The following is a 27110-nucleotide window of genomic DNA, read 5'->3' as shown; positions in this document are numbered from 1 at the left end:
TGGGGGGAAGGACCTGAACCAGCCAAGGAGATTCCAACTCAACATCTTGAAGAACTTTCTGATGGCAAGAGCTGGAAAGGACTCCCTGGGAAGGTGGTGGACTCTCCTTCCTAAGAGGTTTCTAAACAGAGGTTGGACAGCCATCTGCCAGGGATGCTTTAGCTGAGATACTTGCATGGCTGGGGGTTGGACTAGATGACCCCCAGGGTCCCTTCCCACTCTGCAGTTCTATGAGGAAGCCCTCCTGCGTGCTGGCAATGTGAACCATGTGGCCTCCCTGGGCATCCCACCAGGTCTGTGTTCTGCCAGCCTCCTCTGATGTGTGTTGGGAGTCCTCAGGCACTTCTGCAGGGCACATCGGAGTAATCAGCATGATAATGATAATAATAATAATAATAATAATAATAATAATAATAATAATAATAATTTATTTATACCCCATCCATCTGGCTGGGTTTCCCCAGCCACTGTTGGCAGCTTCCAACACAATATTAAAATAAAGTAATGCATCAAACATTAAAAGCTTCCCTAAACAGTGCTGCCTTCAGATGTCGTCTAAAAGTCTGGTAGTTCTTCTCTTTGACATGTGACGGGAGGGCGTTCCACAGGGCAGGCGCCACCACCAAGAAGGCCCTCTGCCTGGTTCCCTGTAACCTCACCTCTCGCAGTGAGGGAACTACCAGAAGGCCCTCGGCGCTGGACCTCAGTGTCCAGGCAGAATGATGGGGGTGGATACGCTCCTTCAGATATACTGGACCAAGGCCATTTAAGGCTTTAAAAGTCAGCACCAACACTTTGAATTGTGCTCAGAAACGTACAGATGGAATCTCACAATCACTGGGCACGCAACACACCCAATCCCTAAGGACGAGGCAACTCCTCCTGTAAGACCACCAGAAGGGCCTGCTGGGAAGAACCAGAAAGCAGGACCTGAGCACCAGAGCATCTTTCCCCTCCTGCGTTCTCCAGCCACTGGCATTCAGAGGCATCCCTGCCTGTAACTGTGGAGGCAGAGCATAGGCTGGAAGAGTTTCTTAAATGCAACGTCACTTTAAAAATAGCCACAGCTCTAAATGAATCAAAGGCGGCTTCACACACAGCCCCCTGCCCTTCTTGGCTCCATCCCATAACGGCTAGCAATGCGCACACACCACTTTCACATCCAGCCCACAGCACTCTGGTTTTTTTGGGGGGAAGCCCCCGCATCTTTGGGGGAAACCCTGGTTCCACCTGCGCTTGTTAGAGCCGCTCATGAGCTCAGCCTTCCCCATTGTCAAGGATGCTTATTAAGCAGAAACAAGAGCAGCGCTTTATGTTTTATTAATATTTCACCCTCTGCAAGGCAGCCCCCTCTTGCATGCAGCCAGATAATTAAAATTCATGTAGCTTCGGCACTCCTGGGCGTCTCTGTGTGGGAGGAAGGATTTTGAAAGAGGCATGGGCAAACCCTGAAATTACAGCATTTTAACTGTCTCCCGACCACTGAGCTTCCGCAGCGTTTGGTTCAGAGAGCTTGACAACAAAGAATTCAATGCTGTTTGGAGAAAAGGCATCCTCTGGAGCAGCCGCAGAGTCTGGGAACTCCCACAGAGACACGCCAGGCACTCTCTTTACATCACTTCTGCCATATGCTAAGGAGACACCTCTTTACCTTTGCGGCCTTTGACCCAGAGAGAGAAAATTTTGGAACCACCCTATTCTTGTGACTATATCTGGTTTTAAACTGTTTTTTAAGTTGCTGCAACCTGCTCTGCTTGCAGGCTTGCCATTGAGTCATCTGGGTGGTCACCGTGAGAGTAGGATGCTGGATTGGATTGGGCCCCATTTGGCCTGATCCGGCTAGGGAGCTTTTAGGGGCTGACTTGTGGGGAAAGCCACAAGCAGGATTCAAACACATGATCAATACTTTCCCTTCCTGTGGTTTCCAGCAACTGGGATTCAGGAACATTGCAGCCTCCAGCTGTGGAAAGAGCACAACCCTAGTTGTCACCCAGCCCTCTCCGCCAGGGGCTGCTCTGCAGTGCTTCCCCAACGCTACGGCATCATTGCCATCTTTAGGGGGATTCTTGCATTACAACACAACACAGATGAGACGCACAACATTGATGGCATGACAAGTGACAGGGTTTTGGCAGGGAACTATGGAACGTGCACCACCTGGAGACGGAGAGGTATGTCCACTCTGCAAAGTTCGCAGGTGCAAATAGTATCGAAAGCGGGATTGCATATAACTGCCCTGCTACCATCCTGGGCACAAACCATCATAAACGCACAACAAACAGGACCTCTGGAGTTCCTGGGCTGCTTCATTCGGAGGAAGCCCAATTTATGGCACTGCTCCCCTTTTGCAATCAGCAGTTAATATTTCAGCAGCCAAGGCTCTCTTGTTTGAAGAGAAGAGGCTGTTCCCTCACCAGGGTATTCATTAGCCAGTGCTGGGTCCCTTAAAAACAACCCTGGCCCACTGAGGATTACGGCAGAAAGGCGCTTGGCTGCATCGCAAAGCAAACAGCACCAAAACAACTGTGCAGAGAGCCCAGAAGAGACAAACTTTGGAGGCTGCATGTGGTGGAGAGATCCTTTCAGAAGCCGGAGAAAAGGGTTTCTGCCTGACAACAGGAGTTTTCATTTCCCTTGAGTGACTTTTCATCACCTAAATCAAAGAGAGGTGCGGTGCAATGAAGCTTCGGCCAGCTGAGAGGCAATTTCGGGAGCCTGGGAATGAGACTGTCAGGCCACATTTTCCTTTGAGGAAGTGCAATTGGGTTCATAACACACACACACACACCCCCAAACAGCATCTTGTTTTCACAAAATATCTGCTGCAGAGGAAGGTCTGATTAAGTCGAAAGGCAGAGGACAAACACTGTTTGCAAAAAAGGAGGCAGGAGGGGTGGACACAAACTTCTTTGCACAAATGCCAAAGGCTGCCTGGAATCACTGCTGCCCATGGAGGGGGGCACTCTTGGGTGCGGGGAGAATGGCACGAGGCCACAGAGGTGGTCTGCAAAGCTTGCAGGGGCTGAATGGGGGCCTCATATTCTCATGGCTTTCAGAAAGGAGCAAGGAACTTCTTGGAGATCTGGCAATGGCTGTTAGGCACGATGAGCCTCCAGGCTCAGGGGAAGTCAACCTCTGAATGACTGTGTGGCATGTAGCATAAGAACCTAAGAACATTACTAGGAGCCCTGCGGGGCCAAGCCAATGGACCGTCCAGTCCAGAATCCTGTTCTTATAGGAGCCACCCTGATGCCTCTATTGGCGAACCTGCAAGCAGGATCTGAGAACAAGAGCTCTCACTCTCCTCCCTCGGTTCTCAACAGATGGAATTCATCCTCTGTCTGTGAAGGCAGACCAGAGCCATCCTGGCTAGTAGCCATCAACATCTCTCTCCTCCATGAAGTCGTCTAATCCTGTCTTAAAGCCATCTAAGCTGTTTCCTGTGGAAGGGAGTTCCATAGTTCCAACTACAAGCTCCGTGAAGGAGGACATTCTTTTATCTGTACTGAATCTTCCAACATTCAGCCTTATTGGCTGTCTACAAGTTCCGGGAGGGATGCAGGGAGGTGCTGTGGGTTAAGCCACAGAGCCTAGGACTTGCCAATCAGGTCGGTGGTTCGAATCCCCGCGACGGGGTGAGCTCCCATTGCTCGGTCCCAGCTCCTGCCAACCTAGCAGTTCGAAAGCACGTCAAAGTGCAAGTAGATAAATAGGTACCACTCCGGCGGGAAGGTAAACGGCGTTTCCGTGCGCTGCTCTGGTTCACCAGAAGCGGCTTATTCATGCTGGCCACATGACCCAATAGCTGTACGCTGGCTCCCTCGGCCAGTAAAGCGAGATGAGCGCCACAACCCCAGAGTCATCAACGACTGGACCTAATGGTCAGGGGTCCCTTTATGTTTACCTTACAAGTTCTGGTATGATGAGAGGACTTTTCTCTACCCATTTTCTCCATGCCAAGCATGATTTTACAAAATTCTGTCTTGTCACCTCCAGCCACCCTCTCATGTCATCGAAAGCCAAACACTTCCTCTGTGGCATAAAACGGTTCTCACTCAGCGTGGACCTTCAGCTATTTCTCCTATGTTCCAAATGAGAGATGGGAAACTGAATTCTGTTGCCAACTTTATTATTATTATTATTATTATTATTATTATTATTATTATTATTATTGACTCCTGCTCCTATCCTTTAAGATCAGCTTGACTGGCAACTGCGGGGAGGGGAGGGGAGCAATGCTGTAAAAAGCCTCACCACTAATGACTGCACTCAGAGCTGCTGCAGAAGACACAAAAGCAGCCCTTTGCCCAATCAGCTGGCAACTCAATCCTTCTCTGATTCAGGGTGGGGGGGGGACAGTGGCATTTCTTAAGCCAAAGAGCTCTGACCTGGGACATGAGAGCTTCCGGCCCACTCAGTGTCTCAGCATCCCAGTCCCAGCCAACAGGCTTCTTGCTCCTCTGTGGAAGAAAACAGCTTCCCAAAGGTGATCAATTTAAAGCCAGAGAGAGGACTCCTGAGTGCCTTCCAGGGTAATGGGGAGGCTTAATTAAGGAAATGCTGGCCTGGCGGTTTGGGATACTCTAATCCGTGGCCCCAGGGCTGCGCCAAGGAACTCAGCCAGCTCTGGGATGCTTGGAATGAGAGGCGTCTGGCTACAGGAGGAGACACTCAAGACGCCACTTCTCCACGTGGAAGAGTCTCTCGCTGGCGGCTCCTTCCAACCCGCGTTTGCTCAGCAGAAGGGGAGGCAGGAGGGAAGCGCAGGCTGAGCGCAGCCGCAGGTGACTTATCAGTCTCAGCCACAAGCCATGTTTTGCCTGGAGAAGCCAAAAGGACGGGGTTACAGCTGGGAGAGGCAGACAGGAGGAGAAGGGACCAAAGTGAAAGCCACTTAGCAGAGCACTTGAGAGATTGTGGGGAGGCTGTCTGAGGAGCAGGGCTCTCCGAATGGCCCCTTGCCAACTTCTGGTGTGCAGAAGTCAAAACCGAAACATCCAGGGGCAGTAAAACAGTCTCCCTTACATGCTTGCTTTCTACATGCAGGGAGGCTACCACTCCCTGCCTAAAAAAATGCACGACACAATTCCATGTGCAGACCTGCAGTGCATCTTGAAATCATACCATCCAGGAAACTGTATGATCATAGAATTGTAGAGTTGGTGGGGAAGATCTAGCCCAGCCCCTGAAATGCAAGACTGTACAATGACTGTACAAAGTGGTCCCAAGATGCAACCATCAAACACCTTTCAGCACCCAAGAAATTAACACAGGGAGCTGCCGGCTACAGACACAGAGCCTCAGACGAAGGAAATTCTGCGCTAGGGATCGTTAGAAAGGATTTGAAAACGAAACCGCTGCTTTTGTAATGCCATCACACAACTCTACGGTGTGACCGCATTTGGAATACTGTGCACCGTTCTGGTTGCCTCGTCTCAAAAAGGATATTGTAGCGCTGCTGGAAAAGGTTTTAGACAAGGGCAGCCACAAGGATCAAGCTGGAGTGACCCCCCTGTCAGGAAAGGTTGCAGCATTTGTGATTTTTTAGTTTAGAGAAAAGGAGAGAATGAGGCAACATGATAGAAGTTTGTAAAGTTGTGCATGGCATGTGGACAGAGAAATGTTTTTCTCCCTGTTTCCTAACACTAGAAGTTGTGGACACCCAAGGAAGTCGAAGGTTGGAAGATTTCAGGGTGGATAAAAGGAAGTCCTTCTTTACGCAGCGCAGAGTTAACCTGTGGAACTCTCTCCCACTGGCCGTGATGACCACAGACATGGATGGATTCATTAGAAGATTGGACAAATTCAAGGAGCAGGAGCAGGCGGTTGATGGGTACTAGTCCAGGATGGATCTCTCAGCAAGAGAGCATGGCCTAGGGACCTGCCCACCCTGCTGGGTCTGGATATTTCCCAGAATATCCCTCAGCAGAAGCAGGAAAAACGGAAGGTGTTTGGTTTAAGTGCAAAGTTCTGCTGTCTTCTAAGGCACAATGCTGCCCCCTTGTGGCTCTAAGAGTCCCTGTCCTGAGTCTTGCTCTAGGAAAAGATCTCATTCATCCTGACCTACTTGTGCACAGCTAGCATGGAGGTTATGCCTGGTCTTCACTGAGTGTACTTTCTGAGTTCTTTGTGGGAAGGTTACATGGCGATGAAGAATCAGCCGGCACCCATCCTGATTTGCTTTGTGGGGTGTTTGCATGTCTGCCAGTGAGAGATTCATCCTTCCCCTCATTTATGAAAAGTCCTCTTTTTAAAAAGTGTATGGTTGTACTATGGCAACAGAATGATTTAATATAAATTTCCATCACGAGGTGGACCCCCCCCAAAAAAAAATGCTTGGCAGCCTGGAGCTGACCTTGGGCTGATCACCATGTATGTGACACATAAACCATTTTGACACGCCACCGCTGCATGCATGCGGAAGTCAGAAATGCAGATTTAAGAGACATGCATTTGTAAGAACATTGCCTGCTGGATCAGGCCAAAGGAGGCCCATCCAGTCCAGAATCCTGTTCTTGCAGTGACCAAACAGGTGCCCAGTAAGGTAAAGTAAGGTAAAGGCTTTGAAGACACTCGAACTCAGGATGCAAGGGGAAAACGTGCTAGGAGGAAGGCACGCTTGGCAAACCATCACCGTGATCAACACCCGTCTGGAAACCAATGTCCCCACTGTGGAAGGACATGTGGATCCAGAATTGGCCTCCACAGTCACTTATGGACTCACTGTTAAAACCGTATTTATGGAAGACAATCTTACTCGGCTAAGAGGGATCACCAAAGAAAGGTAAAGGTCCCCATGATGATTAAGTCCAGTCGAATTCAACTACGGGGTTGCGGCACTCATCTCGCTTTTAGGCCGAGGGAGCCAGTGTTTGTCCACAGACAGCTTTCCGGGTCATGTAGCCAGCAGGACTAAACTGCTTCTGGAGCAACGGGACACCGTTACGAAAGCCAGAGCACACAGAAATGCCGTTTACCTTCCCGCCACAATGGTACCTATTTATCTACTTGCACTGGTGTGCTTTTGAACTGCTAGGTTGGCAGAAGCTGGGACAGAACAACGGGAGCTCACCCCATTGTGGGGATTCGAACCACCGACCTTCTGATTGGCAAGCCCAAGAGGCTCAGTGGTTTAGACCACAGCGCCACCCGCATGCCCAGTATAGGAAACCAACAGGCAGGATTCAAGCACGAGAACTCTCTCTACTCCTGTGGTCTTCAGCAACCGGCATTCAAAAGCACTGCTGCCTTTGAATGTACAGTACTGACATCCTGGCTAGTAGCCACCGGTAGCCCTCTCCTCATCCGTGAATTTGTCCAAACATCTTTGGAAGCCATCTAGGTTGGCCATCACTGGTTCCTGCGAGAGGGAGCTTCTTATGGTCTTTTTGGTGCTTCCTTGCATGATGGAAGCAGGAAGGCCTCCAAATCCCAGTTGCTGGAAACGGCAGGATTTGAGAGTTGCTCTTGTCCCTAGACCTGCTTCTCATAATGGGCCCTGTGAGAACAGGTTGCTGGGCTAGATCCTGGCTCCCTTTGGCCCAGCAGGCTCTTCTGATGCTCAGTGGCTGCTAGCCATGGCACTATGTCCAAAAGCAAGGTGAGCCATCCACCTGTCCTGTCGCACAAGGCCCAGTTGGCTGCCTGCATTGGCTTAAGTTACAGGTAGGTAGCCGTGTTGGTCTGCCATAGTCAAAATAAAAAAATTCCTTCCAGTAGCACCTTAAAGACCAACTGAGTTAGTTCTTGGTATGAGCTTTCATGTGCATGCACACTTCTTCAGATACACTGAAACAGAAGTTGCCAGATCCTTCTATATAGTGAGAAGGTGGGGAGGGGTATTACTCAGAAGGGTGGTGGGAATGGGAGATTGGCAGATAGCTGAGATGAGCCTGTTGACGACTCTTAATGACTGTAATAGGTCTTACAGGAAAAGGCAAGGGGTGAGAAGGTGAGAAATGGCTTAGTCATGTATAATGAGATAAGAATCCAATGTCTTTGTTCAAACCAGGTCTCTCCATGGTTTTAAGTTTGGTGATGAGTTGCAATTCAGCAGCTTCCTTTGCAGTCTATTTCTGAAATTCCTTTGTAGTAAAACAGCTACTTTGAGATCTTGTATAGAATGTATAGAATGTATAGAATGTACTAAGCATTGGCTTAGTAAGGTGAAAGCTGTGCGAAGCAGCCAAGATTCAGACCCTGCTCTGGTATACAAACCCTCAGCACAGCCTCAGGCCCAAAGGCGTCTTCCAAGGATGGGCAGCAGGCCACTCTGCAGGTACCCAGAGGACCTGGATGGTGGCCAGCCAAGACAGCCTCACCATCGCTCCCGAGGGAAAGTGCTCTGCTTTAATCCATTTAGCACAGGACCCTAGACCCGTAAATCTTCCCAAGTACCAGGATAAGAGCTTGTTGAGGCTGACCTCTTGCTCCTTCCTTGGTGTAAGAGTAAAGCCACATTTGGCTGGTGGCCAAAGGGAGCTTCTGCCAGCCAAGGGATCTCCCCACCGATGCCGCGGCAAAGAGTCTGTCCAGGCATTCCTGCCCACACAGAAATACGTCATCATCCTTTATGCGGAGAGGGAGATGGGGAGAGGGGAATCATTTCCTCTCCACAAAGCCACCTAACAGAATCCTGGATTTTGTAGAATCACAGAACTGCAGAGTTGGGAGGGACCCCCCAAGGGTAATCTAGTCCAACCCCCTGCAATCCAGGAGTCACAGCTGAAGAAACCCCTGACAGATGGACATCCAACCCGCCAAAGGAGACCATTCTACAGTCAAACAGCTTTCGCACTCAAAAAGCTCGTCCACAGGTTTAGTCACAATCTCCTGGCTTGTCATTTGAATCCTCTGCACACATTTCTGTTCCTTTCTTCAAAATAGTGCAGTTGCTTTCCTGACATTTTCATGCCACCTTTCTTTCATCCTTGGGTGTAGCCAGGACTTTTTAAAAGGGGAAGCAGAACCAAAATGATTGGTCAGTTTGTTAAGTATTTATACTGTTTTACTTGATCTGGGGAGGGGACAGCTGCCCCCGTACCCCCCTGGCTATGCCCATGCTTTCATCGCAGAGCCCAAGGCGGTAGACATGTTCTTCCCAGACAGTCAGCCACCCAGGAGCTGAACAGACCCAGACCTGCTTGGCCCAGGCAAAGTGGGGGCTTCATGTGCCTTCAACCCTCACCCTTTTCTGAATAGTCCAATTCTGGGAAAGGATTCTGAGAAACTCCACAACTTCCTTGAAGATTTTCCCCTTTTCTTTTCTGCAGGGCCAGTTGGTACAGTAAAAGGTCTTGCCTCACTCAGTTCATCTTTCATATGCTGGATCAGGCCGGGGGGGGCATCTTTTCCAGCATCCTGCTCTCACAGTGGCCCCCAGATGCCCCAGTGGCAAACCTGAAAGCTGGATTTGAGCACAAGAGCAACTGTCCCCTGCTTGTGGACTCCGGCAAACATTATTCAGAAGCATCACTGCTGCCAACCTCGGTGGCAGAACACAGCCATTGTGGCCGGGAGGCTCTGGTGACCATGAATATGGCCAGTCTTCTTCGTTTCTCAATACTCCCTGGAAATGTTCCACAAGCACATGTAAGTGATACCCTGTCCACACATGCAGATCCAGATTCAGGGGAAAGTCCTTCTTGCAAATGCTATCTGCAGTTGCTGCCCCCTAATATTTAAAATCTGTAAAAGGTAAATGGGCCCCTGACCAATAGGTCCAGTCGCGAACAACTCTGGGGTTGCGGCGCTCATCTCACTTTACTGGCGGAGGAAGCCAGTGTACAGCTTTCAGGTCATGTGGCTAGCATGACTAAGCCGCTTCTGGCGAACCAGAGCAGCGCACGGAAATGCCGTTTACCTTCCCGCCGGAGTGGTACCTATTTATCTACTTGCACTGGCATGCTTTCGAACTGCTAGGTTGGCAGGAGCAGGGACCGAGCAATGGGAGCTCACCCCGTCGTGGAGATTTGAACGGCTGACCTTCTGATCGGCAAGTCCTAGGCTCTGTGGTTTAACCCACAGCGCCACCCGCGTCCCCTTTAAAATCTGTACTTCTGTGCAAATTCTGTCAAGGGGAGGGGGCGCAGGCTCCAAATATACCACCACAAATGCTACTGCTAGTAGTAATAGTGATAATAATAGTTATGCAATTATGTTCTTTTATATATATATATAATTTTTATTAGTTTTTTTAACATATCATTTTCAACAGTAATTAAACATACTTTTACACCTTATTCAATTTTTTTACTTCCATCAATCCTGTCTGAAAAATTTCCAATCTAATCTCTCAGTATGCATTTCTTATCTTCCCTATTACATTTCAAACTCATCACCAATATCTCTATCTTTTTCTACTTTGTAACACTTCATATATTTCTCCTTACAAAACTTCTTGTAGTCCCACTATCAGTGCAGAGGAGCACATTGTTCAAAGTGGGAGAGAGAAATCTGTGGCCCTCCAGATCCCATCAGCCCCGCAAGCAAGGTCAAAGGTCAGGGATGATGGGAGTTGTAGTCCGGCAGCCCCTGGAAGGCATCAGTTGCCCACTCTGGATCCAAAGGAAGAATTACATTCCCACCCCCCCACCAGCAAAATATTCCTGTGGGAATGTTAAGGAAGGTAGGGGAGGATATATTGTTTTGACATGATCCCTCCTCACTCAATGCTAGTGAGTCAACAGCAGAGCACATTCCCTTTGCAACTTATTGGAAGCTAGTTGATGATTCGTTAGAATCCTTTAATTAAGCCATCCAGTCTGGCTTGTCTAGTCTGGCTTGTTGCTGGTAAGTTTCCCCTTTTATTTCCCTCTTAAAATAACAATAACACAGCACAGTCTTCTTGAAAAGTAATAATAACATTTTACTCTCATCCAGTGAACAGCAGTAATCTGAAGGCAGGGTTTATCTTGTGGTTAGAGTGCAAAGAAGTGTGAGCTACATCTCAGACTTTCTGCATGTGGGCTCCATCCTATGTGAAAGTTGAGACATGCACTGGCTAAGAGCCAGGAGAGTCCAAGAGGAGGAGAGGAGGAGTGTAAGGGTCCAAGAGAGAGATGGTTGGGTGGCCAGCCCTTTTACCTGGTCAACTAGGGCCACGCCCATCTACCTGGTCACACACAGGGGGAGGTCATGCACAAGATGTCCTCCCTGTCTGGAGCTACATTCCCCTGGGTGTCCGTTCAAAGCAACAGGAAAAGGTTGCACTTGACTGCTATAGTAATAATACAACCCACGATTCCGAGCTATGAGTATATCGGGAATTATATATCCCTGCTGTAAACGTCTGAGCATGGGAAACAAATGCACATTTATTGCACACACATGCACATGCACACGCACACGCACACACAAGGCCCCCAATTGCACAGAAAGATTAGTGTGGACATTTGAGCATTTTATACTGTCTAGAAAAGGCAAAGTTGCGCCATCTGGCGGCCAAAAGGGGAGAGAGAATTTAGCAAATGATACAAAGATTTGGAACTGGAAAGACGCCATCCATGGGAGAGTCCTAGTGTTACTTTCTCCAGACTGTGCATTGTTTTATTTACTTACGAACAAATGTTACTGTTTGCTTTTAATTGCAACGACAGTCCACATGAAATATGCACGTGAATAAATAAATAGGACCAATCTGATTTGTTTACACCGGCCTGTAAAAGTTCATCCTAGTTCTATTTCCATTACGCCTCTGCTTTTCTGAGATTCGTTTCCTTTTGGCTTCTGCCTCCTACAGAAACTGTTTACAGACCTCTCTCTCTCTCTCTTCCCCACTGGGGGACGTGGCGGTTGCCGTGGTGCCAAGAGGGCAACAAGCGCTGGCAGGAAGCAGGGAAGCCTCCATGGACAGAAGGGAGTGAGCGGGGACGTCAAAGGCGAGAGCGGAGCGCAGGTCTCAGGCGCGGAAGGTGCAGCGCCGCCAGCCAAAGAGGGAGAAAGTGCCCCTTCCTTCACCGAATCATAGGATTGTGGGGTGGGGAGGGGCCCCAAGGGAACATCTAGACCAGCCCCCTGCAAGTCAAGAGTCACAGCTGAAGGATCCCTGGCAGATGGCCCTGGAACAGAGGTTGGATGGCCAGCTGTCAGGGGCTGTGATGCCTCCATTGCAGGAGGCTGGACTAGATGACTCTAGGGATCCCTTCTACCTCTTTCCTCCTTGATGCCCCTAAGCTCCCTCATCTGCCCCTCTCCTCCCTGTCAGGAGCTTGTCCTACACTCAAGTAGGACCCTGGCAGAGACACATGCCCAACTGGCATGTTCTCTCCCTCCTGGTCAATCGTTCGGGAGCTTCAAAAGCTTTCTTCAGCCCAAACTTCACAGCGACCGATGCCAACAGACACCAGCACACTTAGGGATCCGCAGAGTCTTCGCAGCTTGCGTGACAGACCTCAGCAACTCAGCACTTTGGCTATTCTACTTTATTTACATATAAACACACATGGAGCACTGCAACATGGCTCCCTCTCTCTCTAGAATCAGACAGCAAAGAGGAAAAAGAACAAAGGACAATAGTCCCACTTGACAGAACACAGGAACACAAACATCCTGTCTCCGTCACTTCCCACTCTGTGGAGTCATAGAATCCTAGAGTTGGAAGAGACCACAAGGGCCATCGAGTCCAACCCCCTGCCAAGCAGGAAACACCATCAGAGCACTCCTGACATATACCGTCAAAACATATACCGTCATGTGATAGACAACAATCCCATGACTGCAATCACGGAGCAGAAATTCTAACACTCCCTGCCTAGAGGATGTTCCTCCTTCTATTTTTATTTTTTATTTTTTAATAATATTTATTAAACAATCAAAACAATAATATAATCAAAAGCTTCAAAATTTAAACATAAAATACAAAGGCCAAAGAAAACTACAAAGATAAGAGAATACAAAACAAAACACATAAAAATACACAATAAAGAACAGTTAACAAAATAGAAGAAAAAAGTAAAAAGACACCAAAAAACAGAAAAAAGATTAGTATTTTCATATCTTATGTTTCACTCACTAGTTTCTTGACCTCCTCACACCTCCCTTTTTGTATTCCAGTTCAGATATTTAATTCAGCAAATCCTTACCCTCTATCTAAACTGGGGTGTTTTCCTGTGGGGCTGGGTTGTTGCGGTTGTTGTTGGTTTCTGTAACCTTATCTTAAAAAGGTACCCCTGCCCGTACGGGCCAGTCGTGTCTGACTCTAGGGTTGTGCGCTCATCTCACTTAAGAGGCCGGGGGCCAGCGCTGTCCGAGGACACTTCCGGGTCACGTGGCCAGCGTGACGAAGCTGCTCTGACGAGCCAGCGCAGCACACACGGAAACAACGTTTACCTTCCCGCTAGAAAGCGGTACCTATTTATCTACTTGCACTTAGGGGTGCTTTCGAACTGCTAGGTGGGCAGGAGCTGGGACTGAACGACGGGAGCTCACCCCGCCGCGGGGATTCGAACCGCCGACCATACGATCGACAAGTCCTAGGCACTGAGGTTTTACCCACAGCGCCACCCGCATCCCTTAACCTTATCTTAGGTTTGTGTAAATGTGATTCATGTGATTCATGTGGAAATCATTTGGTTTGGCTGCGTGTTTCTTAATGATTCTTTCATCGTGGATGACTACTTTCAGTACGTCATAGTTTCTTTCCATGTTGTAAGCTGCCTTGCACATTGATTGAACTGTGGAAAGGTGGCCTATGAATAAAATTAGGCAGGTACAGGGCCGGATTTAGGTTTGATGAGGCCCTCAGCTCCTGAAGGTAATGGGGCCCTTTCTATGTCCAGCTGTCCTTTGTCAGCAACAAATGGTCACTGTTTTTTGTGTTGAATATATGCTATATGGTAACTGATGGACCTCATAGGTATCTCAAGCCATTTGCGCATGTTGCCATGCAAACAGTCCATGCAGAATGTAGGCACCCTATACAGTCATACCTCAGGTTGAAGTAGCTTTCGGATAAGTATTTTCGGGTTGAAAAATTAATAAACAAATTATATTAAAAAATAAATTTAAAAAAGGAAAGTATTGCACTCCCTAAGGCAAGTATTGCAGCCTCCATGCAGTGCTGTCGCTGCTGTCAGACGGCCCTGACAGTGTCTCCTCAGACTGGGGCATTGCAAAGGAAACAAGACAAATGATAAAATTAACCAGCATTGTTAAAATAAGGGAAGGTAGACAACTGAATAATGGGAAGATGAAGTCTTTTCCTTATGTACTCACCCTATTCCTGCGACTATAATTTGTTTTAAACTGCTTTTATTAGAGGATTTTAAATTGATGTAATATAATAATAATAATAATAATAATAATAATAATAATAATAATAATAATTTATTTCTACCCCGCCTATCTGGCTGGGCTTCCTTAGCCACTCTGGGTGGCTTCCAAGAAAAGAGTAACATTTCATTAAAACACCAGTCATTAAAAACTTCCCTAAACAGGGCTGTAAGCCAGTCTGGGACCTTGTGGGGTGAAGGGAAGGGAAGAAATCAAATAACAACTACAATGGTGTCATGTAATACAAATTATGGCTATATTATTGGCACAAATGAAGGTTATCCCAGTACCAGTTTATTATGGACACACACACATACATACATATGAAAATATTTGGTATTTTCCTGCCCCTTTACTTTTCTTCTAATTCTGAACCCAAAATTTTAAATCAGTAAATGGAGTGGAACTAGTGCAAAATTGGCAGATGAAGATGTTGGACTTTTTGGAGCTGGCCGGCCTTACTGGAAGAATCCGCGATCAGAAAGAGGAGGAACATCAAGAAGAATGGAAGACATTTAAAGAATATTTAGCAAAATATTATAACATAAAATAAGTGGAAATACTTGCAAGTACTAAATCTGGTTTAGGATTAAAGTATGTTGAATTGTATAACAATATGGATTGAGAATATTATGAAAAGAAAAGAAGCTAGTAATCTGAATAAGTAATGTTCTTAGAAAGTGGATATTGGAAAATTGCTAAAATGAGATTTAATGAAAATCAGTTAGGAAGGATTTGAGGAAGTCATTTAATAATGGAATTTAATTTGGATTTTTACCTGCAAGAAGTTTGGAATGTACGTTTGTTTGTTTTTTGAATGTATGTTTGTTTTTCTTTTTTATATGTTTTGTTATTTATTTGTCCTTTTGTGTTTTATTTGTTATAAATTTGGAAAACCAATTAAAAGATTGGGGGGGGCGGAGGAACTAGTGCTAAGAGACAAAGCTCCACGGGGCCACAAGGAGCCATCTCTCAAGACTGCAGAGCCCTGCGTTTCAGGGGGTTGGACTAGATGACCCCTGGAGAACCCTTCCAACGATACAATTCTATGATTCGACGAAACAGCACAAAAGTGTCGGCAGTGGCACAGATTGGCCTCAGGGGGGCACCAGATCCACGCTCTGCTGCTCCTTGGCACCTGGGGAGCGCAGCTAACTTAATAAAGCCGCAGCTCCCTTCAGACTAACGAGACCTGACAGCCAGGCTGCATTTGGGGGCGAGGGGGGGGGATATGACACACAGAGCCGCACCTGAGAGAAGCTACCTGGCAGAGCTCCAGGTGAGGCGAAAGCATCCGCTGTTCTCAGGGATGCAACAGCCTGGTTTGAACGCAGCCTTAATGTCGTCCACCGCCTTGGGATCTTTTGATAAAGGGCAGTATTAAATGATAACTAATAATAATAATAAAACAATAAGAATGAATAGCAATAATTTAGGACTTTTGAAAAGTTTAAACAACAATAGACTGAGATTAAAAAAATCACATCAGCTTTCCAAACGTTTGGGTAAACTCATCTAAGGGATGCGGGTGGCGCTGTGGGTTAAACCACAGAGCCTAGGACTTGCCAATCAGAAGGTCAGCCATTCAAAGTACAAGTAGATAAATAGGTACCACTCCGGCGGGAAGGTAAACGGTGTTTCCGTGCGCTGCTCTGGTTCGCCAGAAGCGGCTTAGTCCTGCTGGCCACATGACCCGGAAGCTGTACGCCGGCTCCCTCGGCCAATAAAGCGAGATGAGCAGGATGAGACTCCATCTGCCTGCGGATTGTCTTGCCAGAGTGGTGCATGCTCTGGCTATCTCCCGCTTGGACTACTGAAATGCGCTCTACGTGGGGCTACCTTTGAAGGTGACCCAGAAACTACAACTAATCCAGAATGCGGCAGCCAGACTGGTGACTGGGAGCAGCCGCCGAGACCACATAACACCAGTCCTGGAAGACCTACATTGGCTCCCAGTACGTTTCCGAGCACAATTCAAAGTGTTGGTGCTGACCTTTAAAGCCCTAAACGGCCTCAAAGGCACAGTATACCTGAAGGAGCGTCTCCACCCCCATCATTCTGCCCGGACACTGAGGTCCAGCTCCGAGGGCCTTCTGGCGGTTCCCTCACTGCGAGAAGCCAAGTTACAGGGAACCAGGCAGAGGGCCTTCTCGGTAGTGGCGCCCTCCCTGTGGAACGCCCTCTCATCAGATGTCAAAGAGCTAAACAACTACCTGACATTCAGAAGACATCTTAAGGCAGCCCTGTTCAGGGACGTTTTTAATGTATGACATATTAGTGTATTTTTGGTATTTGCGGAAGCCGCCCAGAGTGGCTGGGGAAACCCAGCCAGATGGGCGGGGTACAAATAATAAATTATTATTATTATTATTATTATTATTATTATTATTATTATTAGAGAGACAGTGGGCCTGTGGATGGGTAGAAATCTTTGGCCAGGTCTAACAGAGCTCTTCTCGGGTTCTTGAAGAAATGCAAAGACCCTGTGCATAGTGGTTAGCATGCCAGACTGGGGCCTGGGAGACCGGGGTTCAAATCCTGTCACCTGGCCACAAAGACGCTGGGTGACCTTTGGGGCCAACCACCATCTCTGACTCTAACCTACCTCACGGGGCTGTCGTGGGGATTAAATGAGGAGAGCTCCTTGGAAGGAAAAGGTGGTGCACTGCATGGGGTTGGACTAGATGACCCTCGGGGTCCCTTCCCACTTTACAATTCTTTGATTCTATGAGGTGCTTTAAGTGCAATAAAAGGAGGCAGCTCCTGTGGCCTGTTAAGGCTCTTCTCAGAAAACATGGAATTGTCCAGTGTGCTATGATCTACATCGGTGGTTAGCTGTGATTCCTGCATTGCATGGGGTTGGACTGAATGACCTTTGGAGGGCCCTTCTATGACTGGATTAGCATAGACAAAAGTGCACAGGGAGAATGACAGGGTCACGTCGACCGCCATCAAGATGTTCACACTCAGCCATGCCCCTAAGCACCCTCTCTCTCACACACACACACACATTTATGAATCACGTCTGCTCTGCTCAAACCTGCTCTAAATCAGATGTCAACGCAGACATTATCTAATTGGCATCAATCACACTCCAGCACTAGACACGAAAGCTGCCTGCAAGGGAGTCTCGGGGAACGAGCCAGGGGCCAGATGGAGGAATCGGACAAAGTTTTCGTTTAACCCCCTTTTGTGTACGACTCTTCAGAGAGCTGCAGCTGCTCTGCTTAAGATTCAGGCAGACTCCAGGACTGAACAGAACCAGCATTTCAAAGTGCCATGGAGAGTGCTGAGCCCACAGTTGTAATCAGCTTCTTAATCTACTTTTTATCAGCTGCGGAGAGGGAACGGTCTCCTCTCCTCCAAGTAATTGCAGGGTGTGGAGAGGACAGACACAAAAGGCCCCATTTGCTTGCAGAGAAAGACCCACTGTGGGCTTGTCAGCAGGTGGCCACTCAGGGTCTGTGGCTGGCAGTGATGGTGGAGAATCTCCCCGTTTTATTTAATCTCGGAATCCATTGTGCACATTTAAGAGCTCTGCGGTCTGAAATCTCTGTACGAACTTTACCCCCAGTAGGAAAACAAAAACAGACTGTTTCCAAAGTTCTAGGTTTGTTGGAAAATTCAGAAGAGATAAAATAGAGTCTTTAAACTAAATTTTGAGGTGGGGGAGAGAGACTATGACAGATGGCAGGGTACCACTTGCTACTGGGGATAATAGTGCCATTGGTGCACAGAAAGCTGAGGTGATGCTCCAGAAACCTGCTAAAGGGCAGAAAACTACAAGAAGGAAGCAGCTGGAGGGACTAATGGTTTCACTTGTGTCTATACTAATGCACAGAGTATGAGAAAAAAGCAAGACTAATAGGAGCTCTTAATACAGGGTGGTAAATATAACCTAGTAGGCATTACAGAAACCTGGTAGGATGAGACTCATAACTGGGATGTAGAAATTGAGGGGTGTTACTTATTCAAAATGAATAAACAAGAAATCCATGAGAGTATATGGGTTAAAAGTGTAGGAGAGACCTTACCGTGGGTGTCTACTATAGACCGCCAAGCCAGAATGAAGTCTTGGATGATGCCTTCCTACAGCAGATTACCAAACACTCTAAAAGGAGAGATATAGTAATCATGGGAGACTTCAACTTCCCTGATATCTGTTTGGACTCAAACTCTGCCAAGAATGTAAGGTCTGACAAATTCCTCCACCGCCTCATTGACAATTTCATTTCCCAGAAGGTAGACGAAGCAAAGCAAAACTCAGAGACTATGACAATGAAAAGTTTAAAAAGAGTGGGAATTGTTTATTGTAATATGTGCAAAAATTCTGTAAACAAGTTGACACATTGGCAGGATTTTAAGTAGACAATTGCAAGTAGCAGAAAATTAGATAAAATTAGGGGAAATAACAATTGGATAAGTATGGAAATGCAGCAGAACTCTGTTTATATAAGGAAACAGAAGAGGATATGGAGGGAAGTCTAGAGATTCAAAGAATCTCAAAGAGAAGGTTTGTGAACATGTATCTGTGTATATCTAGATTTTGTAGAAATGCAAGTTAATTTTTGTTTTTAATTGTGAAAACTCAACTGTGGAAAATTAATAAACAATTATTTACAAAACAAGAAGAAGGTAGAAGCAGCAGCAAGGCGATCGTCCGTCTTGGACCTGGTCCTCACCAACAGAGAGGAACTGATCATGTTTCACAATACAGAGGAAAGGGAAAGCCGAGTGCCTCCTGGACTTTAAGAAGGCCGATTTTTAAAAGCTTAAGGAGCTACCAGGTGAGGTTCCCATGGTAAGAAGTACTCATAGAGAAGGGAGATGGATGGGAGTTTCAAAAAGAAGAAATATTGAAGGCCCAAATGCAGACAATTCCAACGAGAAAGAAGAGTGGGAGGCATCTAAGGAAACCGGTGCGGCTGCATAAGGAGCTCACAGATGAGGTGAGAGTTAAGAAGGGCTGTTTTTGGTGGACAGGGAGCAGGCGGGTGTGGGGAACTCCCTGATCCTGAATGGGACAACTGTGCCCCCGAAGGACCAGGTGCGCAGCCTGGGAGTCATTTTGGACTCACAGCTGTCCATGGAGGCACAGGTCTATTCTGTGTCCAGGGCAGCTGTTTACCAGCTCCATTTGGGACACAGGATGACTCTCCCTGCCCGCAGACTGTCTCACCAGAGTGGTGCATGCTCTGGTTATGTCTTGCTTGGACTACTGCAATGCGCTCTACCTGGGGATAACTTTGAAGGTGACCCGGAAACTACAACTAATCCAGAATGCAGCAGCTAGACTGGTGACTGGGAGCAGCCGCCAAGACCATATAACACCAGTCTTGAAAGACCCACACTGGCTCCCAGTATGTGTCCGAGCACAATTCAAAGTGTTGGTGCTGACCTTTAAAGCCCTAAACGGCCTCGGTCCAGCATATCTGAAGGAGCGTCTCCACCTCCATCATTCTGCCTGGACACTGAGGTCCAGCGCCAAGGGCCTTCTGGCGGTTCCCTCACTGCGAGAAGCCAAGTTACAGGGAACCAGGCAGAGGGCCTTCTTGGTGGTGGCACCCACCCTGTGGAACGCCCTCCCAACAGATGTCAAAGAGAAAAACAACTACCAGACTTTTAGAAGACATCTGAAGGCAGCCTTGTTTAGGGAAGCTTTTAATGTTTAATAGATTATTGTATTTTAATATTCTGTTGGAAGCTGCCCAGAGTGGCTGGGGAAACCCAGTCAGATGGGCAGGGTATAAATAATATATTATTATTATTAGTTGTATAAGAAATGGAAGAAAGGGGAAGTGGAAGAGTATAAACGAGTAGCCAACAGTTGCAGGGGAGAAGTCAGGCTAAAGCTCAGGCTTGCAATAAAGAATAATAATAATAATAATAATAATAATAATAATAATAATAGAGTCTAATACCCTAACCACTACACCACACTGACTCAGTAGGTTAGGAAATTATTCAGGCACAGACCACAGGCTCTGAACCTCCCCCCCCCCCAAAGCATCAGGGCTCAGAGTCTCCATAATAAGAGAGGGAGAAAAACCCCTTATCTCAGTGGTTCAGTCCCCAATTACATGTTCATTTAAAAAAGGATCAGGTACCAAGTAAGGGGAAAGTCCCTTCCATGCCCAAGACTACCCTGGACAGCAGCTTCCTGCCAGAGTAGACAATACAGGGCTATATGGTGATTCCTATGGACCTGCTTATGGTTAAACTCACCGGGCAAATGTTGCAGTCAGAGAACTAAAAAAACAAGACTGTGGGCGATTTCCAGAAGCGTGTCTCCTCAGCTGCCCAACTGCCTGGCAATCACTGCAATTGCACTCTCCAATTAAGACAAACAATCCTGAATACATTACCCCCTCTTCCCTCCTAAAAAGAAAAAATCAAGCCCCTTTTGTGTTATTCTTGCAACAGTTTCCAATCAACATCCCCCCCCCCCCCGCCACTTTCAAGTGCAGAACTGAGCAGTCATCAGAAAGCCCAAGATGCCTGAACACACCACCTGGAAGGGAGAGAGCAGGGAGCATGGAATCCTGGAATTGTAGGGTCAGAAGGGACCCAAAGGGTCATCTAGTCCCACCCCCTGAAGCCCCCTTAGTGGAAGTCTACGAAGCATCCTGCACCCACACGCCCCTTTGAGCAACCACAGGCCAGGCAGCTTGATCCACAAGCCAATTACACTGATGTAAGAGTCGAAGACCAGATGTTTTTGACTACAACTCCCATCAGGCTCAGCATCCTACGGCTGTGCTGGCTGAGGCTGATGGGAGCTGTGGTCCAAAACATCTGGAAAACACTCGGCTGGAGAAGCTGGGCCAAAGGCTGTCTGAAGAGCTCTGCTGGGTCAGGTCGTGGTAGGCCATCGAGCCCAGCATGAGTTCCAACACCAGGGGCTGTCCAGGGGCTCTGGGAAGAAGGCAACATGCACCCCAATTGCTCTCTCTCCACCCCAGCAACTGTCAGGGATCATCCAACCTTATGAAGACCAGGGCACAGCCAAAGTGCAGAATCCACTAGCAAGTCCTCTCAAAAACACCACGATAATGCCCAGCCTCAGCAACAGAGCACCTGAAGGAAGCAGACCCTGGATTCCATCCCTGGCAAGGAGCTCTGGGTTTCAGCCAGGTGTCCCCTCCAACTTTACCTGGAGACGCTGGGGACTGAACGTGGTCTAGATGCTCTCCTGCTGAGCTATGGTCCTTCCCCGAGGCTGACCCAAGTCATTTTGCTGCCTGAGACAAAGGACAAGGTGGTGCCCCAAATTCACGTACAGAATCCACCCAGGTTGGCTGTTAACTCTTCTTTCAACACTGCCAACAGGATGGCATCCTCCACCATACCAGAGGGCAGAAGTCTGTCTTAGGGGATGCAAGGCAGTCCAGGAGACTTGGGGGCTTCCACTGCTGCCTCCTTCCTAGGATTTGCCACCTGAGACATTCCCCTCACTCTGCCTACTGGCAGAGGGTGCTTGGACAGATAGAAAGGCTTCTTTGGGCCAGATGGCCCCTTCATGCAACTCACCTAGGGATGAGTTCATGTCTCTATTCAGATTTTCTAGAAGGCTAATTTCAAAGTTGGGGGGTGTGCTGGTGTCCAATGTAGATCATCACCAGTTAGAAAGTTTATGGCTTCCTTTTTCTTTAACTCAGAAGGGGGTTGACTTCAGAGAAGGTTCTTTTTTTAAAAAAAAAAAGCAATGCTTTAAATAAATAGGGATGGAAGAGAAGAGAAGTTAGTTTCCTCCCCCGATTCTACTCCTTTGTCTCTCCACACTTGTCAACGAACCAGATGCTGGAGCAATTTAGGATTTATCTATGGAACAACTTTCACCTCAAAATAAATTCCTCCTCCTGCACCCGTTTTAATTTGGGGTTGTCTAGGCTAGGGAGATGTACCTTCTATTCTCTAAGTGAGGTGATCCATCTCTAGTATATTGAGGTTGATCTGGAAGCTGCAGGAAGTGCAGAATGTAGCGGCTTGAATAAGCATTGTATTGCATTGTGAAATCACTTCAAAATGCTTCACAGGAAGTGAAGAATCATCATTGCTGTGGTTGTCTGGAGGTAACCAATGTGGGACCGTCCAGAAGCTACTGGACTCCATCTCCCCTCATCCCTGACCATTGGGAGTACTAAGCTGGCCTGATGGGAGCTGGGACTGCAACATCTTCTCAGGTATGGAGCCCCTAATGCACTCAGGTGGCACAACATCAGTAGCTGGAGACAGGGAACCAAAGAAGGAATGTGCTTCCCAAAAGATCCCACCAGGCAGCAGGCTGCTCCCATTGTTTGCCTTTCAAGATGGCAGAATGGCAAACCTTCATCTGAAATGCATACTGGGACCCTACTGGATCGAGCGAATGGTCCATCTTGTAGTCCATCTAGTCTAGTATGCCTGTGAGAAACCTGAAAGGAGGACCCAAGCGCAAGAGCCTGCTCCCCTCCTGCGCTTTGCAGCAACTGGGATTTAGGAGCATTCCTGCCTTTAACTGTGAAGGTGGAGCAAAACTGTGGCATGTGATACATAAGTAGCAGCCAAGTACAACATTCCTTGTTTTCCTAGAGTGGACATGCAGGGGAATGTTTGGTCCAGCCAGTCGAAAACTTCCTGTTTCCTCCTGACTGGGACATACTTCCTTTTGCATGCGACTAGAGGTGGGCGTGACATTACCTGTCCAGGTAACAAAAGCACAAGGCATGCAGCATTTCTCTCTCTTTGACTTTTCATCGTTGGAGCAGCTTTTAGCTTGAATTGCTCAGCCAACAGAGGACACTGGGACTGTCTCCATATGGGATAGATCCACACGTATATACTTTGTAACTAAGTCTGCCTTCAGGGATCCAACTGTGAACTGATGATGTGAGTAAACGTCTTTTATATACTTTAAACAAGATTGCGGCGTGTTTATTCTTTTAAGAGGGATATAAGGGAACTTACCAGGAATCTAACATTGAGAGGCTTAAACGAGCCTGCAACCAGCTATCTGCTGTGTGTTTAAAAGGGGAATGCAAAACTCTGCTAAGTTATAGAACTTGCTAGCGCAAGTTAGGAAGGATATTAATGAACAATATATCCTCTCCTGCCTCCTTGGACATTCCCACAAAAACCATCCTTGCTAGGAGTCATCCAGAGCCCCCTCCTTCCCCTCCACAGATCTATCCAGTCCTCTTTTAAAGCCACCCGAGATGATGGCCATCACTGCCTCCTGTGGAGCAAGTTTCATAGTTCAACTGTGTGCCGTGCAAAGAAGGACTTATTCTTATCTGTCCTGAATCTTCAAACACTCAGAATAATGTTTTGCAATGTATTTTAAAGAGTCGTCATGCAGGCTATTGAAATTGATTTTGGATGGGCAGGCAGGGCAGATTCTACTGACCGTCTCTACAATGCTGGAGCTGCGGAAAGGAAAGTACTGAAGCCAATTGGTTTCTGCTCACAGCGTCCCCACTGACCCCTCTTTCTCTTTTGGGAAATAGATTGGGCAGGATTTTGCATTGTTTTGCAAATCGGCAAAAGCTGCTTCTCCAGAGATGCAACAAAATTAGTGCCTCTATGCTGTACAAAACAAACCCCCTCCCAGACCATTGTCAAACCGTTGTCCGTCTCCAGCCTCAGAAAGAAAGGAGGATTCTTTCCTGACTCAGGCTGCTTTTCTTCAGCTTGAAGGAGGGGAGCATGGAAACGAAAGTGACAATTTTTTGTCCCTGGAGGGTAGAGGCTGCAGTTCCCCAGAGAACCACCAGGATTCATGGACCCAAGATCGCAAGCAAGGAGGAGAGGCTGAAAGTTAACACCCTTAAAGCACCCATCTCCAAATCTTGATGTGAGTGACAGAGTATAAATGAGATCTTGGAGACAGAATACATAGCTCAGTGAGGTTGTCAACCAGCTGTGTGGCAGCCATGAAAAGGGCAAATTATATGCAAGGAAAGGGGTAGGAAATAAAAATTCCAGTATCGTAATGCCATTATGCAGCTATGGTGCGACCGCATTTGGAGTACTGAGTACAGTTCTAGCTCATCTCACTTCAAAAAAGGATATTGTAGAAAATGGTCAGAAAAGAAGGACCAAAATGATCAAGGGGATGAAGCGACACACACACACATCCTGCCAGTGAACAAATGTTGCAGCATTGGGGACTTTTTAGCTTAGAGAAAAGGAGACCAAGAGGTGACAAGGTAGAAGTTTATAAAATAACACATGGCATAGAGACATTGGACAGAGACATGTTCCCCTCCCTGGTCTCATAGCACTAGAACTCATGAAGATCCAATGAAATTGAATGTTGGAAGATTCAGGGCACATAAGCAGGGCACATAAGAATTGCTTTACACTACTCAGACTGGCTGGGGCAACCAAGGTACGAATAATAACACAGGGAACCTATTATGTACCTTCCTTTAAAAAGTTAAATAATAATAAATTTTATTTATACCCCGCCCTCCTCTGCCAAGACCGGGCTCAGGGCGGCTAACATCAGGTATAAAAACAATTGATTAAAATACAACTTAATAACAGGATTAAAATACAACTTAAAATGCAGCCTCATTTCAGTGGAATCCCAGATCAAAAACGGTTTTGGGGGAGAAAACATCAAATCTTCACCAAGGCCAACTATCCAGACTGGTCCTACGTAGGCCAGAAAAAAGCCAGGGAAGTCCCAAAGTGGGGTTCCATCACATAAGGAAAAGGAAAGAGGGGGAGGGGATCACTCCACACACCAAGGAGTGGCGCGACAACATCTCCTTCCCTAGCGCCACCATCTGTCCCCGACCTGAGATAAAGGAGCGCAGCTATTGTCGGACTGCGCCTTGAATCCCCACTTTGGCAAGGCAGTGATCCAAAAGATCGTGATCAACCATGTCGAAGGCTGCTGACAAGTCTAAAAGAATCAGCAGTCCCAACCCGCCTCGGTCCAGTTGTCTACAGAGATCATCTGTTAGGGCAACCAGAGCCATCTCGGTCCCATAACCAGGGCGAAAGTCAGACTGGAATGGATCCAAAGCTGATGATTCCTTCAAAAACCTACCAAGCTGTTCAGCAACCACTCCCTCAATTACCTTACCCAGGTACGAAAGATTCAAAACCGGGCAGTAAGTGGATAGATCTAAAGGATCTAACAATGTTTTCTTTAAGAGCAGACATACCACTGCTTCCTCCAGCTCCCCTGGAAATGCCCCTGACAGTTAAGTCCAGTCGCAGACAACTCTGGGGTTGCGTCACTCATCTTTCTTTACTGGCCAAGGGAGCCGGCGTTTGTCTGCAGACAGTTTTCCCGGTCATGTGCCCAGCATGATTAAGCCGCTTCTGGTAAAACCAGAGCAGTGCACGGAAACACCGTTTACTTTCCCACCAGAGTGGTACCTATTTATCTACTTGCACTGGCGTGCTTTCGAACTGCTAGGTTGGCAGGAGCTGGGACTGAGCAACGGGAGCTCACCTCGTTGTGGGGATTCGAACTGCTGACCTTCCGATCGGCAAACCCTAGGCTCAGTGGTTTGAATCACAGTGCCCCCCGTGCCCCCCGTACCTTCCTTACTGTGACTTTTTGGAGCTGACAATATGGTAATGTGCCTGCCGTGTGTTGTTTTGGTTTGCATATTATGTTTATGGTGTTACTGTTGAAAACAATAATGTTCACAACATCCACGAAATAATCTCTCCAACTTTGCCCCTCTCAAACACACCAGCTTGCCCTCTGGCCCTGTGGGCGGCTGAGCAACAGGGCAGGGTTATTTCCTCACATCTCCAGGGCTGCCTGCCTCCCTTCCTCCCCTCCTCACAAGCAGAACCAGCAAGCAGTTGCAGGCCTGGAGGAAATGAGCCATTTGAGGCAGGAAGCAGCAGTCTCTCCCTACAAGACCCAATCTCCTCGTTCCTGGCAGTTTCAGGGCAGAAGAGAAGCACACCCTGCTTTTATTATTATTGAGCCTCACTCATCTCCCTCTCCTTTCCTCATGAGGGACAGTCTATTTATAGGAGGCTTCCGCCTGCAGATACAGTAAGGCTGACTGCTAGCAAAATACCGGCTGCTAAAACTATTTCAGGAGGCAGTGGGATCTCCCGCTACCCGCCAGAGCCAGCGCAATTCCGTGAGCTGCCCCTTTATGCCCCGAGAAGTCTGGAATTTCCCAACCTGCGTCTTGAACTCATGACCCAGGTCGCCATATTTTCTTCTGCCCCTGCTCTTGTGATGCTAACAGCCGGCTGTCACCCGGGAGTTAAGCTTCTAAAGCTTTTCCCGGTCACTTATTTCTACACCAAGAAAAGCTTCACTTGGCAACATTTCTCCATGTTAGGATGCTGTTGAAGGCACAAGAACAGAGTCGGGGGCAAAATGTGGCAATGCCCCCCAGATGTTGCATTGGACAAATCATTGGAACATAGAGAATTGCCTTACACTCAGTATTGTCTACATTAAATGGCAGTAGCTCACCAGGGTCTCAGACAGGAGTCATCCACAGCCCTACCAGGGGTTCATAGGATTTCAGAGTTGGAAGGGACCTTGGGGGTCATCCAGTCTGACCCCATGCAATGCAGGAATCTCAACTAAAGCATCCAAGACAGATGGCCATCCAACCTCTGCTTAAAAACCTCCAAGAAGGAGAGACCAGCGCTTCGCCGAGGTCACTGTCAAACAGCCCTTATTGAAGTTCCTCCTGATGATTATTCAGAATCTCCTTTCTTGTTACTTGAAGCCATTGGTTTGAGTCCTACCCTCCAGAGTGGGAGAAAACAAGCTTGTTCCCATTTAATAATAATAATAATAATAATAATAATAATAATAATAATAATAATAATAATTTATTATTTATACCCCGCCCATCTGG

The 27110-nt window shown here is 47.4% G+C and overlaps 2 protein-coding genes across 3 annotated transcripts in view; one reads left to right on the top strand and one right to left on the bottom strand.

Moving 5' to 3' along the window:
• The window catches only part of LOC309533042 (MAM and LDL-receptor class A domain-containing protein 1-like), a 383106-nt gene that overhangs the window by 71990 nt on the left and 284006 nt on the right, over positions 1-27110 (top strand). The window lies entirely within an intron of this gene.
• Positions 1-27110, bottom strand: part of FGF12 (fibroblast growth factor 12) — a 239911-nt gene that overhangs the window by 102633 nt on the left and 110168 nt on the right. The gene's annotated exons all lie outside the window — the stretch shown is intronic.

The sequence above is a fragment of the Podarcis vaucheri genome (genome assembly GCF_965113315.1).
Source record: "Podarcis vaucheri genome assembly, chromosome: 5".
In the NCBI taxonomy this organism is placed as follows: domain Eukaryota; kingdom Metazoa; phylum Chordata; class Lepidosauria; order Squamata; family Lacertidae; genus Podarcis; species Podarcis vaucheri.
The sequence above is the reverse complement of the archived record's forward strand: the minus strand, read 5'-3'. Positions and strand labels throughout refer to the sequence as shown.